The following is a 16,783-nucleotide window of genomic DNA, read 5'->3' on the forward strand; positions in this document are numbered from 1 at the left end:
TCATATATGGCTTTTAAAATGTTGAGGTATATTCAATGATTTTTTTTAAAAGCTCTATGATGGGGTGCCTGGGTAGCTCAGTCGGTTGGGCATCGGACTTTGGCTCAGGTCATGATCTTGTGGTCTGAGTTTGAGCCCCATGTTGGGCTCTGTGCTGACAGCTCAGAGCCTGGACCCTGCTTCCAATCCTGTGAGTCCCTCTCTCTCTGCTCCACCCCGGCTCACGCTCTGGCTCTGGCTCTCTCTCTCTCAAAAATAAATAAACATTTAAAAAAAAAAAAAAAGTAAGTTCTATGCCCAATGTGGGGCTTGAACTCATGACTCTGAGATTAAAAGTCTCATGCTTGGGGTGCCTGGGTGGCTCAGTCAGTTCAGCGTCCGACTTCAGCTCAGGTCACGATCTCACAGTCTGTGAGTTCGAGCCCCACGTCAGGCTCTGCGCTGACAGCTCAGAGCCTGGAGCCTGCTTCAGATTCTGTGTCTCCGTCTGTCTCTGCCCCTTCCCCGCTCATGCTCTGTCTCTCTCTGTCTCAAAAATAAATAAAAACATAAAAAAAAAAAACAAAAGTCACATGCTTTACCAACTGAGCCAACCAGGTGCCCTTTAATTCTTTATTTTTAATTAAAAAAATATAAAAGGATAAAACGAAAAATTAGTGAATTTTAGATATAAAAGTTTATTGATGAGAAACTATACTTTCCTGCAAAGATTAGGAACAAGGCAAGGATGTCTACTCTCAACACTTCTATCCAACATCATACTAGGAGTCCTAGCTAATGCAGTAAGACAAGAAGAGGAGGGGCGCCTGGGTGGCGCAGTCGGTTAAGCGTCCGACTTCAGCCAGGTCACGATCTCACAGTCCGTGAGTTCGAGCCCCGCGTCGGGCTCTGGGCTGATGGCTCAGAGCCTGGAGCCTGTTTCCGATTCTGTGTCTCCCTCTCTCTCTGACCCTCCCCCGTTCATGCTCTGTCTCTCTCTGTCTCAAAAATAAATAAAACGTTAAAAAAAATTAAAAAAAAAAGGGGAAGTTGGAGCTGGGAGAGGGAGTGGAGGGGTGTACAGGAACTCTGTAGCTATAATTTCTCAAGAAAGAGTCTATTAATTAAAAGAATTTATTGACAAAGCCTAAGTTTTGAAATGTATACTGAGTGTTTGCTAGTGACCAACAATTTATCACCAGACTATTTCAGATTTCATATGAGAAAACAAAGGAATTGGATAATTGTCAGGGTGAGTGCAGTAAGCTGCTTAAATCAGAACACATGTAGATAAAAAGAATATAACTCCGCACCCATTAGGATGGCTATTGTGGGGGGAAAAAAAAAGACACCAGAAAATAACAAGCATTGGAGAATATGTAGAGAAATTGGAGCCTTTGAGTATTGTTGGTCGGAGTGTAAAATGGTGCAGATACTGTGGAAGAAGCCAGTATAGCAATTCCTCAAAAAATTAAACATACAATTCCCAGGTGATCCAGCAATTTCACTTCTGGGTATTTGCTCCAAAGAATTGAAAGCAGGGACTCTAACAGGTATTTGTACACACATATTCATGGTACCATTATTCATAGGATCCACAAGGTAGAAACAATCCAAACCATCAACATATAAATGGATAAGCAAAATGTGCCATATATGTATATATGTACATATACATATACATATATACATATAAATATAAATAAATAAATAAATATATATATTACTCAGCCTTAAAAAGGAATTAAATTCTAACATGTGCTACAACATGGATGAACTTTGAAGACAGAATTAAATAAACCAGACACAAAAGACAAGTATTATAACAATAATACTTCCACCAAGTACCTGGAATATTCAAATATATATAGACACAGAAAATAGAATGGTGGTTTCCAGGGCTGGGGAAGGGGATGAATGAGGAGCTATCAGTTAATGAATACAGAGTTTCAGTTTGGGAAGATGAGAGTTCTGGAAACGGATGGTGTTGGTTGCACAACAATGTGAATGCACTTAATGCCACTGAAGCATAAATCTAAAAATGGCTAAATGGCAAATTTTATGTATGGATATTTTATCACAATAAAACATTCTTTTTGAAAGAATGAATGAGGAAAAATATGAAGAAACCTTTATAATGACAATGACTTAATACTGAAGCTTAAAGAATTCTCAAATATTTATGAAAATAAGTCGTGAATTTATGAAACATTTATCATGATTTAATGAATCAGAATAGGGGGTTCATTTTTCCTGAACAATTATCAAATATTTATAAAATATTTTTCTCATAAAAGGGCCCATATTAAGTCCTGGGAGAGAATATATGTGTTCCTGCCTCCAAAAAGAGTTTACAGTTTAGCCAAGAAGAAACAATAAAAACCATAAAATGTGTAAGAATACAAAATAGTATCTCCCAGGTACCAAGTGAATGGGACAGACATACGTGCTCTAGGAATTCTGTATTCAAACCATTACTTCATACTGCTTCATACAAATGACAGAATTCTACAGCAGGGAGTGTCCTTAGAAATCATCTCATTTAGCCCTTTATTTTACAGATAAGTGTTTTGAGACTAAGATAGTAGAGGCCAGAATTCATCATTCACTTATTCATTTCACAAATATTTATTGAGTATCTCCTATGGATCACTTTGTTGGAGGTTGGTATTTAAAATCGAAGATGTTGGCAAGACAGTGGAGAAAAAGGAACCCTCATGCACTGTTGGTGGGAATGTACCCTGGTGAAAGCCACTGTGAAAAACAGTGTGAAGATTCCTCAAAAAATTACAAGTAGAACTACCATATGATCCAGTAATTCTGCTACTGGATATTTACCCAAAGAAAACAAAAACACTAATTCAAAAAGATACCTGTGCCACTGTGTTTACTGCAGCATTGTTTACAAGAGCCAAGATATGAATGTAACCCAGGTGTCCATTAGTAGGGGAATGGCCAAAGATGTGATATATATACATACATACACATGCACAAATATGTGCATATATATATATATATATATGTAATAAAACATTACTCAGCTATAAAAAAGGATGAGATCTTGCCATTTGTGAAAACATGGATGGACGTAGAGGGTATTATGCTAAGTGAAAGAAGTCAGAGAAGGACGAATACCATATTATTTCACTTCTAAGTGGAATCTAAAACACAAAATAAATGAATAAACAAACCAAAAGCAGAAATAGTCCCTTAAATACTGAGAACAAACTGGAGGCTGCCAGAGGAAAGGGGCTGGGGTCAGAGGAAAATGAGTGAAGAGGAATGGGAGATACGGGCTTTCAGTTAACGGTATGAAAAAGTCACAGGGATAAAAGTACAGCATAGGGAATAGAATCAGTGTAACAGCCCCATGTAGCTACATTTCTGGTGAGCATAGCATAATGTATAAACTTGTCAATTCTCTATGTTGTACACCTGAAACTAAAGTAACATTGTATGTCAGCTCTACTTCAATTAAAAAAATAAAAATAGGGGTGCCTGGGTGGCCCAGTCAGTTAGGCAGCCAAATCTTGATTTCAGCTCAGGTTTCAGTGAGATCGAGCCCTGCATCGAGCTCTGTGCTGACAGTGCAGAGCCTGCTTGGGACTCTCCGCCCCCCCCCCCACCCCTCCCCTCCCCTGCTCTCTTTCTCTCAAAATAAATAAATAAATAAACTTAAAAAAAAAATAAATTGAAGATGTTACAATATTCACAGATCTTTTTTAAATTTTTTTTTCAACGTTTATTTATTTTTGGGACAGAGAGAGACAGAGCATGAATGGGGGAGGGGCAGAGAGAGAGGGAGACACAGAATGGGAAACAGGCTCCAGGCTCTGAGCCATCAGCCCAGAGCCTGACGCGGGGCTCGAACTCCCGGCCGCGAGATCGTGACCTGGCTGAAGTCGGACGCTTAACCGACTGCGCCACCCAGGCGCCCCTGTGTTTATTTTTAAGTAGGTTTCATACCCAGCACGGAGCCCAACCTGAGGCTTGAACTCACAACCCAGAGATCAAGACCTGAACTAAGATCAAGACTCGGAACCTTAACTGACTGAGCCACCCAGGCCCCCCATGTTATTGGAATTTAGATTTCATTTTGAAAGAGATAAGCAGCCATTGAAAATCTGTTAAGCAAGTATATAAGTTAGGGTAATACTGTACAAATAAACTCCAAAATCAAAGTCAAGGCCTAAATAGAAGGTCATTTGTCACACATTTGTCTGATGAAGGAGTTCCCAGTTTTTAGGTGGCTCATCTCCACAGTGATTGAGAGATTTAGGGTGCTTTTGTCTGTAGTTCTGCAACCCCCTAAGGCCTCACAGGAGTCTCACCCCCTGCACTCAGCATTTGGAGAGGAAATCCGCTGAAAGCTTTGGCCTGGAAGTAAGGTACATAATTCCAGAAATGTCTTCAAGGTGCATCCATGTTGTGGCATCTGTCAGAATTTAATTCCTTTTGAAGGCTGAATAATGTTTCATAACATGTATATACCATATTTTGTTTATCAATTTATCTGCTGATGAATATTTAAATTTCTACCTTTTGGCTATCATAAATAATGCTGCTATTAACATAAGTGTGTAAGTATCAGTTGGAGTCCCCTGCTTTCACTTCTTTGGAGTATATACCCAAAAGTGAAACTGCTGGATCATATGGTAATTCTATGTTTAATTTTTTGAGGAATTGCCACACCATTTTCCACAGTCTCAATTTTTGTTGTGCATCAGAATCACTTCTTGAGCTTTAAAAAATACACATGCTCAGTCTCCACCTCTGGAGACTGACTAGTAGATCTGAGGAGACACCTGACTTCTGTTTCTGTTTAGAATTCATGGTTTAAAGATACTAGAAACAAATTATTAAGAGGTGGTTTTTAAAAAAAATATTTACTTTAAAAATTCAAGCATAATTAACCTATGGGGTTATATTAGTTTCAGGTGTACAATAGAACGATTCAACAATTCTATACCTTACTCAGTGCTCATCATGATAAGTGCAGTCTGAATCCCCTTCACGTATTTCACCGACCCCCCTCCCCCCCCCCCCCCCCCCCGCAATCTCCCTTCTGGCAACCACCAGTTTGTTCTCTACTGTTAAGAGTCTGGTTTTTCATTTGTCTCTTTTTTCCTTTGCTCATTTGTTTTGCTTCTTTGATTCCACATATGATAGGAATCATATGGTATTTGTTTTTCTCTGAGTTATTTCATTAGCAGTTTACCCTCTGGATCCATTCAAGTCATTGCAAGTGCAGTATCTCATTCTTTTTCTTTTTAATTTTTAATTTTTTAAGTCATTCTTTTTTATGGCTGAGCAATATTCCAGCGTGTGTGTGTGTGTGTGTGTGTGTGTACCACATCTTCTTTATCCATTCATCTATAGATAGACACTTGGGATGCTCCCATATTTTGGCTATTATAAATAATGCTGCAATAAACATAGGGGTGCATATATATTTTAAAATTAGTGTTTATTTTTTAATTTTAGAGACAGATAGTGTGAGCGGAGGAGTGGGGCGGAAGGAGAGACAGAGAGAATCTTAAGCAGGCTCCACTCTCATCTTGGAGCCCGATGCAAGACTTGATCCCCTAGACCCTGGGATCATGACCTGAGATGAAATCAAGAGTCAGACGCTCAGCTGACTGAGCCACCTAGGCGCCATTCGAATTAGCGTTTTGTATTTTGTATTTGTGTTTTTGTATACTTTTCCACCAGTAGTGGAATTTCTGGATCACATGGTAATTCTGTTTTTAACTTTTTGAGAAACTTCATGCTGTTTTCTGCAGTGGCTGTACCAGTGTACGTTCCCACCAACAGTGCATGAGCTTTCCTTTTTCTCCACATCCTCACCAACACTTGTTATTTCTTGTGTTTTTGATTTCAGACATTCTGACAGTTATGAAGTGATATTTCATTGTGGCTTTGATTTGCATTTCCCTGATGATGAGTGATGTTGAGCATCTTTCCATGTGTCTGTTGGCCATGTCTATTTCTTCTTTGGAAAATGTCTGTTCATGTCTTCTGCCCATTTTGGTTGAATTATTTGTTTTTTTTTTTTGGTGATGGGTTATATAAGTTCTTTATATGTTTTGGATATTATTAAGAGATGGTTTTAAAAGAGTAAAAATAAGAGAATATTGAGCAAAATGTTGAGGTTCCCCTAGTTAACATTTAGAGTATATCCTTATACACACACACACACACACACACACTCCACACAAATTTTGCATACTTTTAAAAAACATAAATGTAATCACATACCATACAGTGTACTACAACATGCTTTATTCTCTTAATAATATTGTGAAGATCTTTCAATGTCAGTGTACAAATGTTAAATTCAATCTTCCTCAATAGATGCATAATATTCCATGGTATTAGTGCACCATATTTTTATTTATTTGACTACTTATCTACTTGCAGAAACCTATTTTTTTCCATTTTTTCTATTACAAACAATTCAGCAATTACCAACCATGAAATAATAATTTTGCTTATGTGAGAGATATAAGAAATTGCTAAAACTGGAATTGCCGGGTTAAGGGGTATGTCCATTTTCTATGTTTATGGATATTTCCTTACTGCCCTTCAGAAAGGCAATTGATTACTTTTAAGCCCCTACCATTAGCGCATGAGAGCCATCATATAAAAATATTCTCTTATATTTTCCTTTTAAAAAAAAACTTTTAAAAATGTTTATTTACTTTTGAGAGAGACAGAGCATGAGCAGGGGAGGGGCAGACACAGAATTTGAACCAGACTCCAGGCTTGGAGCTGTCAGCACAAAGCCTGATGTGGGTCTTGAACTCATGAACTGTGAGGTCATGACCTGAGTCAGATGCTTAACCAACTGAGCCACCCAGGTGCCCCTCTTATATTTTCTTTTTAGGACTTTTATAGTTTTGTTTTCCATGTGTGGTCTGTGAGATCATGACCTGAAGTCAGATGCTTAACCAACTGAGCCACCCAGGTGCCCCTCTTTATTTTCTCTTTAGGACTTTTATAGTTTTGTTTTCCATGTGTGGTCTTTTAAAAATTAATTTTCCTATTTATTAAGGTATTACTTCCCTCAATCCCCCTTCCTCTCTTTCCACTTTTTAGTTGTTCTTCTAGAATTTGTACATCTCCACATTTATACTTTGCATAATATTCAGGTATTGCTATCTTTCAATTCATTAATTTTAGACTATCTATTGGTTTGCTATTATGGTAGATGAAGATTTAGCTTTCTTATATTATCATTTCCTGTTGGTAAAAAAATTTACCTTTTTGGTTAAATTGATAGTTAGGGTTTACATTATTTTTTACATAAATATTATCCAGTGCTGGGTATTGTAGTATACCATAATTCTGTTCTCTCTTAGTGAAGCACATTTCCCACCACACATTTGCTTCGTTGCTTGGCTGGGTTTAGAATTCTAGGTTGGGGATCATTTTCATACAAAATGTTGAAGGGAGGGGCGCCTGGGGGCTCAGTTGGTTGAGCATGTGACTTTGGCTCAGGTCATGATTTCATGGTTCGTGGGTTCAAGCCCCACATCGGGCTCTGTGCTGACAGCTCAGAGCCTGGAGCCTTCTTCGGATTCTGTGTCTCCCTCTCTCTCTGCCCCTCCCCCGCTCATGCTTTGTCTCTCAAAAATGAATAAATGTTAAAAAATTAAGAAAATGTTGAAGGGAGACAGAGGTGGTAGAAGCCGATGCACCACCTCCCAGCATCAGAGTGTTTGTAGCCGCCAGCCCCATGCTCCTTGGACTGGCTCCAAGTTCGTAAGGGTGGAAGGCGGTGGCAGTGGCAGTGGTAGTAACAGCAGTGACAACAGTTGTCGTTTCCAAATGTAACCTTAAAGCCAAAAGTCTAGTGATGGTGTCTCGCTTCATTTCTTTGGCCCTGCCCCTCCAACATATAAAGTACCAAATTAATTCCCTGCTAAAACAACAACAACAACAACAACAACAACAACAACAAAACCCTTTTCTGGAAGAAATATCTGGAATGATTTCTGTTTCCTACACTGAAGTGCAACACACACAATGTTACTCTTTGCGATTATGTTGGTAGATACTCCATACACAGCTGTTCTATATTTTGAATTGCTAATTACCTGAAATTTAAATGTTTTTTTTTTTTCTGCTGATCTCTTACTCATGGTGCTGGTGCTTAGTCACCTTTGACTGTGAGTAGAGACTGTGGTGGTGAGAGGGTGATCCATACAGCTATTGGGGGAAGAGCATTCCAGGTACATCATGAGTAGTGAGTGAAAAGTCCTTGAAACAGAATTGTCTGGAACTTCAAGAAATAATGAAGAGCTGTGGCTGAAGTGGAATGATTGTAAATAGGAGGCGGTAAGTACAGAGGTAATGGCACCACATGGTGCAGAGGAATAGAGAGGAATTTGTTTTATATTCTTACTGAGAAGAGGAGCACTGGAAAGCTTTCAGCTCAGAGTGACATGATCTAACATACACCCGAAAAGAATCTCTCTGGATCCTGTGTTCAGACTGTACTGTAAGTGGAACAAAAGTAGAATCAGGGCCATCAGTCAAGAGATGATAACCAGGGGAGATAAGATGGTAGCTTAGACCTGCATGGTAGTGGTAGATGTAATGAGATTTGTTGGGTTCTGGTTATATTTTGAAGGTAGAGCCAATAGAATTTACAGATGGCTTGAATGTGTGTGTGGGTGATGTGTTGGGGAGAGGAGAGATAGAAAGAGAGAAAGAGAGAAAGAAAGAGGGAGGGAGAGAGAGAGAGAGAGAGAGAGAGAGAGAGAGTCAGTCTTAAGTAGGCTCCACACTCAGCATGGAGCCCAAGGAAGGGCTTGGTTCCATGACCCTGGGAAATCAAGAGTCGGATGCTCAACTGACTGAGCCACCCAGGTGCCCCTATTTTCAATTTTTTTCAAGCAAAGAATCCTTCTTAAAATTTCATTAAGCTTAAAATTTTTTTCATTAAGCTTCATAGCCATGTTATATATTATTTAGACATAAAAATTTTTCTGATTTCATAACTATTTCTTACATCCCAAGTCTAGTAAACATCTCAGACATAACATGCCCCCAAACAAATTCTTGTTCCCTACCTCCAATCCCATTTGTTCAACCACAAGCATCCATCATCGCAAAAACAGTAGAGCTCACACATATCCTTCACTCAGTTTTGCTTCATGTTAACTTACATAATCATTTACAATGATCAAAACCAGGATACTATGCTATGCTACTATTTACTAAAGTATGGACCTTATTCAAATTTTACCCATTTTCCTTCTAATGTCTAATGTTTCCTTTTTCTGTGCAGGATCACACATTGCATTTAGTTACTATGCAGTTTTAGTTCTCTCCAATCTGTGACAGTTCCTCAATCTTCCCTTGTCTTTCATGACCTTGACACTGTTGATGAATCCTGGTCAGTTTCTCAATTTTGGTTTGTCTGATGTGCTCTCATGATCAGATTTAGATTATGCACACATGGTAGAAGAAGGGAAAGCAGTGAAAGTCAACTACAGTAGTGAATTTCTTTTTTCTTTTTTATAGTACTGAGAGTAGTGAGTTTCAACATACAGTAACGTTAAGTTTTGCAAATCCCACTAAAACTAAACATTTTCTAAAAAATGTCTAGGGAATCTGAGTTATTAGTGACCTACTGTATTTACTTTACCAGTTGCAATGCTTACCACATCCCAGAGCTAATGATAATATTTATATAAAGACATCAAACCAGGTATAATATTAAAAAATTTTTTTAATGTTTATTTTTGAGAGAGAGAGAGAGAGAGAGAGAGAGAGAGATTGAGACAGAGCATTAGCAGGGGAGGTGCAGAGAGAGAGGGAGACACAGAATCCAAAGCAGGCTCCAGGCTCTGAGCTGTCAGCACAGAGCCTGAGGTGGGCTCAAACCCATGAATCAAACCGTGAGATCATTACCTGAGCCAAAGTTGAAGCTGGATGCTTAGCTGACTGAGCCACCCTGTGCCCCTCCAGGTGTAATCGTTTTATTTCTTTTAATTTTTTTTTCAACGTTTATTTATTTTTGGGACAGAGAGAGACAGAGCATGAACGGGGGAGGGGCAGAGAAAGAGGGAGACACAGAATCTGAAACACACTCCAGGCTCTGAGCCATCAGCCCAGAGCCCGACGCGGGGCTCGAACTCACGGGGAGATCGTGACCTGGCTGAAGTCGGACACTTAACCGACTGCACCACCCAGGCGCCCCAGGTGTAATCGTTTTAAATGGAGCGCCGGAAGCACTTGACCTTATTTGTCTCAAAGCAAAGAGTAGCTCTTTCTATAGCAACTAGCAGTTTAAATGGGTATGTTAAAAAGTATTGCCTATGTCTGTTTTGTGGCAATGGATTAGACTTTATTTGAGTAAGATTTTTGCTGTATATTTCAGGGAAGACATGAATTTATTGGAATTCCTTTCTCATGTGTCTTTTCTATTCGGACTTGTGTTCATTTACGAGACTTTTTTTTTTTTCCTTCTCATATACACTACTCTGTATAAACAGTGATTATATTCCATACTACTTAAATTGCATGTCAAGAGGGGCACCTGTGTGGTTCAGTTGGTTAAGCCTTCAACTTTGGCTCCGGTCATGATCTCACAGTTCATGAGTTCGAGCCCCATGTCGGGCTCTGTGCTGACGGCTCAGAGCCTGAAGCCTGCTTCAGATTCTGTGTCTCCCTCTCTCTCTGCCCCTCCCCCGTTCATGCTCTGTCTCTTTCTCAAAAAATAAACATTAACAAAATTAAATTGTATGTCAAGAAAGATGATCTATGAGGTTTCCAAGGAAATTCAAAATATTCTTTATTACAAACATTGTTGGAATATGAATGAGGCTTCTGGGTATATATTATGAAAACTCAGATTCTCGAGAGTCTTAAAGGTGTATAATATCCAGGTGTATGGTCATCCTTAATTTTCAAATAACTGATGGTAGTTTCCTTTATTTGCTATATTTCACATTATTTCTATGAAACAACAAAAACAAAAATCCTGGAATTACTTTGATTTGTAGGGTTTGGAGAATGAAAGATTATCCTAATCATAAAATCTGTTATCACTGGGGCACCTGGGTGGCTCAGTTGGTTAAGCAGTTCAGGTGATGAGCTCAGTTGGTTAAGCAGTTCAGGTGATGAGCTCAGTTTGTGGATTTGAGCCCTCTGTCAGGCTCTGTGCTGGCAGCTCAGAGCCTGGAGCATGCTTGTTTCTGTGTATGTGTGTCTCTCTCTCTCTCTGCCCCTCCCCTGTTCATGCTCTGTCTCTCTCAAAAATAATAAGCATTGAAAAAAAAAATAAAAAATCTATTATCACTAAAGGGGCACCTGGGTGGCTCAGTTGGTTAAGTGTCCGACATCAGCTTAGGTCATGATCTCATGACTTGTGAGTTCAAGCCCCACATCACACTCTCTGCTGTTGAGTGCAGAGCCTGCTTTGGATCCTCTATCTTCCTCTCTCTCTGACTCTTCTCTGCTCATTCTCTTTCAAAAATAAATAAACATTTAAAAAAATCTATTATCACTACAAAATGCTGTTGGCATTCTTGTTGCTCTGTCTATAAACACTCTTAAAATTACCAATGAATATTTTAGAAAATTAATCTACAACTTGAGATAGAGTATGTGTATTTGATTGTATGGGTATATTATAGCAGTATTATTTAATCAAATAATATATTTGATTATATTGATATATAATCAAATATGCATGTCAACAGTAAAGTTATATTCTTTTTGTTAAGTTTACTATTTTAAATATAAATGTTTCTTCTCCTAACTTAAGTGAAGACACTGATATACTTGGGAGAAACTTATTATTTACAGTTTATAAAAATTATCAGGCAAGTTTATATAAATTTAGATTACAAAAGTATAATCATATAAGAAGGTTAATTGAATATCATCCAAGAATTAAGATAAATGACATAGAGCTTAATTTCATAAATTAGAATATATGTGCTATCATGGTGACAGATTATGACTTAATGATTATGCTCATAAATAGATTACAAGGTCAGCATCACTGGTCTGGATCTGCAGTCACCATAAATGCAGAAAAGGATAAGCTACATTCTAATGGACTGTTTTCTATAAGGAATATGTTCCAATAAACCCTGACAAAGCAGGACATGCTAATATTTATCCAGAGGGCAGAAAGTCACATTTGTTGTTGCACAGCGAAAATTCGATTGGTTTCTGTTGACTTATAAAAGTCTATGTGAAAGACAATGTAATTATTGTTACTGGGACAGGATTTTAAAGAGGACTGAAAAGGATTTTAAAGAGACTTCAAGTAAAGAGTTATTTCCATAATACAGATAAGTTAACTAAGGCAGTTGTATTAACACTGAAAATTTACATTGAACAGTTGTTTTCTACTTACACATGGTAGTAGTTAGATTATAAAGGATGACCAAAATTCAAATTATGTACTTTTTTTAGCTAATGCCAAGCTTTTAGTCATTTTAGGAGGACAATGATTTAACTCTCTGTATATGTTATGGAAAGACAGCCAATTATTATATGCGTAATCCAACTATTCACAAGTTTAGAAACGTACCAATAAAGATGTTAATGTCAATATTCTAACTTCTGTGGTAAAGCGTTCTTCAATGAATGGAAATAATTCTTCCATTAGAGATATATCCCTAAGTTGGGGAGGGAAGGAGATCCTTGACTTTCATACAAAATTGGCTTTGTTGACAAACTTTCCCTGAAACCCTTTCTTTTAAGGATGAACAAGGCCAGTGAGCATTGGGTAATCAGATCCAATATATAATATATCCCTTAAAGATATGTCTTCTCTGTGTTAGGTCTCAAATGATTATTTAAAAGTCTTTAAAAATATTTTAGGCTTTTAATAGATGCCCTTAATTCTGGAAACTGCACTGCTTATCCAATTGCTGTATTATCTGTTACCAATGCCATTCTGGAATGAATTATTAGTCTTATTTATTCATCAGCTGGTTTGAGAAATAGTTACACAAAGAAGATCTGAACTAATAACTAAAGATAGCATGAGGAAAAACCTTTGATGGAAGTACTTTTTTTTTTAATGTTTATTTATTTTTGAGAGACAGAGAGAGACAGAATGTGAGTGGGGCAGGGGCAGAGAGAGCGAGAAAGACACAGAATCTGAAGAGGCTCCAGGCTCTGGGCTGTCAGCACAGAGCCCGACACGGGGCTCAAACTCACAAGCCGTGAGATCATGACTTGAGCTGAAGTCAGATGCTCAACCGACTGAGCCACCCAGGCACTGCTATATTTGGTAATCTTTTTAGCACTCTTTAGATTTCTCTTCCATGGAAAACAAATGGGTATCATATTTTGCCCTAAAACACATAGTAATCTTTTTCTTTTTCTTTTTTGTCATAAAATACCACGTGTAAGAATGATGGGATCATAGTAATCTCAAGGCTTAAAATCTTATAAAGCCTTCCCATTACGCTTAGAATAAAATTAAAAGTTTTTGCTGGAGCCTAAGGTTCTAGAGGATCTCTCCTTTCACCTCTGCCCAAATTAATGTCTTATCACTTCCACTGAATTCTGCACCAGTCATAAAACTGGCTTTCTGGTTATTCTCTGCATGTGTTTAACTTACAATCATATTAGGGCCTTTATGCTCGCCCCTTCTCAACATCCACATCCCAGCTCAATGTCTCCTTCTTAGATCACTTATTTACAATACTTCCACACCCTCCTCCCCAGGTACCCTCTATCTCATAAGCCTGCTTCATTTTCTGTATAGCACTTACCCTTCTCTGAAAATACAGACTTTATTTTTGTCTACTTATTTATTTTTCTCTTTTCCTCAAAGATATAAACTTCAAGAAAGCTGGGGCTGTCTGTCTTATTTACTGTGGGTTCCCAGCAAGCACATAAAAAAGTGCTGACACACAGAAGATGGTCAATAATTATCTCTTGAATGATGCATGGGTAAAAAACACCCCAGCAGAGAAAATAAGCATGAATATTCTGTTCATGTTTATTCATGGTTCCGTTTTGGGTTCTTTACAATATTTCTGTTCCGATTACTTATCATTTCACAACAAACTGCCCCAAAAGTTACCACCTTAAAAGAACAATTATTTTATTACACTCACACTACTGTCAGGGAATTTAGGCAAGTTTTGACTAGGTGATTTTTCTGCTCTAATAGTGTTGGTTGGGGTCATTTAGAATTTCACCGGCAGCTGGTATGGTGGGTCCGAGACAGCTTCACTTACAAGCCTGGTACCAAGTGGAGATGGCTGTAATCCTGGGTTCAGCTGGCCCCTTCTCTTGCTTTACATGGGAGCTCAAGGGTCCAGTAGAGCAAGGTAGGAGCTGCTAGTCCTCTTAAAGCTTATGTCTGGAACTGTCAAATCAGACACAGGTTAGCTCAGGTGAGGGGAGCAGTATCAAAGCATATGCAGTCATTTTTAATCTGGTACATTTCTGAGATAGAATATTTCCAAGTAAATGTTCCTAAAGAAAACAATCCAACAAATTCAGTATCTTTCTGGAAGTTACAGGCTTCTGACTTAAGTCTCAGCTAAATTCAGGGAAGTCTTCAAATGCTAAAAAAGAAATACAAAAATTAGAAGGTATATAAAAGATATGTAAAACTTTGAATATATATCTTATTTACTTATTTGCAACACAATGGACATTGTGAATTGGTTTACATCCTCTGAGACTATAAGCAAAATTTGTGATCTCCCTGCTGTGTTCATTTTTATGGAGAGTAGGTTCATAGTTTTCATTGATTTTTCAGTTTCTAATTTTTTTTTCAACGTTTATTTATTTTTGGGACACAGAGAGACAGAGCATGAACGGGGGAGGGGCAGAGAGAGAGGGAGACACAGAATCGGAAACAGGCTCCAGGCTCTCAGCCATCAGCCCAGAGCCTGACGCGGGGCTCGAACTCACGGACCGCGAGATCGTGACCTGGCTGAAGTCGGATGCTTAACCGACTGCGCCACCCAGGCGCCCCTATTTTTCAGTTTCTAATGACACCCCTCCTCCCCTATCAAGTATTTCCCTAAGCAAAATTATGGAGTGCAAGGGGCGCCCGCATGGCTCAGTCGGCTAAGTGTCCAACTTAGGCTCACGTCACGATCTCATGGTTCGTGAGTTTGAGCCCAGCATTGTGCCCTCTGCAGTCAGTGAGGAGCCTGCTTTGGATGCTCTGTCCTCTCTCTCTGCCCCTCCCCCACTTGTTCTCTCTCTCTCTCTCTCTCTCTCTCTTTCAAAAATAAACATTAAAAAATTATGGAGTGCATAAGTTCATTTTTATACCTATCTCCCTTGATAATACCTAGCCTTGTGTAACAATAATGGTAATAGCTGACAAAAATATTATTATCTTAAGCCAAGAGTAATGTTCTATAATAACCCTATGAAGTACTACTATCATCCTTATTTTATGCATGAAGAAACTGAGGCATAGTATCTTGCCCATAGCATGTGGTGGGGCTGGGAGCCCTACCATACTGGCTGCAGATGGTCTGACGCAACAGGGCTCTCTCTGTTCAGGAGTAATAGTTTACTCCTTTGTAAATTGGGGAGAATAATAGTAGCTAGTGTCACGGCGGCTATTAGATGAGCTGAACTAGGATAGTCCATAGCTGCATGCCTGGCACATATTACACTGGCATTTGATAAATACAGGCTCTCCACCTTTAACCTCTGTTGTATTCCAGAAGGCTTTGCTATCTTTCGTTGTAGAGATATTGGTGTCATAAAATGCAAGACCTGAAGGGGAGGATGGGTGGGTAAAGATCTGAAAGTCTAGGGCCAAACCTGGAGATACTGCTCTCTTCACTAAACTCCTTAGAGTCCGGTGTTTTCTCTTAAAATTGTATGCAAATGTCGCATTCTACTCCACAATTCAGTTGCTTATCTATTAATATGAAACTTGATTACCCCAAAGCTTTTGGGATCATTGTTTTTCTGTGATGCACCTTGTTTATGCCTTGGTCTCACACACACAACCGCTCTGCTGAACTTAGTGCAGGTTTGGGAATTTAGACGCCCTAGAGCCATCTGTGGACCCTTTAGCTTTTTCGGGCATTATATTTTTCACTTATAAAGTGGAGTGGGTGTTGATGACTAGATGATTTTACCAAAGTCTTTTCTGTTCTGGAATTACACAATATGAAACTGTCCTTTAGGGGGCCTGGGTGGATCAGTGGGTTAAGCGTCAGACTCTTGATTTCTGCTCAGGTCATTATCTCACGGTTAGTGAGTTTGAGTCAGTGTTGGGCTCTGCACTGACAGGGTGGAGCCTGCTTGGGATTCTGTCTCATTCTGCCTCTCCCCTGTTCGTGCTTTCTCTATCAAAAATAAACATTTAAAATGGTCTTTTAGCCCGGCTTTCAAACTGTGGGTTTCCACTTAGCAGGCAGAAACTCCAATTCGGTGGGTCAAACATTAAAAAAAAAAAATCGGGATAACTACTCTCCGGTGAAATTCTTGTTTCAGAATAGATATTAAAATGTAATGTGCAAAACGACATCTGAAATGTTTATCTTCATCGCTGGTGGTAATTGAAACACCTGAAAGCTGGTGCAAGGCAGTGCACCCTAGAGACGTGTAATTGGGAGAATCCCCGTTTGCCCGCCTTAGTACATCAACCTCGGAAGCTCCATTTGAGGGCTCCCACCAAAAGCCCAAGGCGCAAACCTGCGCGCGGACCCCGGTCCCGTACCTCCTCGCGATGGCAGCGGCCCGCCGGCCTGCGGGGCGTCACCTGGGCCGACGTCGCACCTCCCGCCTCCCGCCTGGGCCAAAGTGAAGCTGCGCGCCTTCTGACGTCATCACCGGG

The sequence above is a fragment of the Prionailurus viverrinus genome, chromosome B1 (genome assembly GCF_022837055.1).
Source record: "Prionailurus viverrinus isolate Anna chromosome B1, UM_Priviv_1.0, whole genome shotgun sequence".
NCBI classification, from domain to species: Eukaryota; Metazoa; Chordata; class Mammalia; order Carnivora; family Felidae; genus Prionailurus; species Prionailurus viverrinus.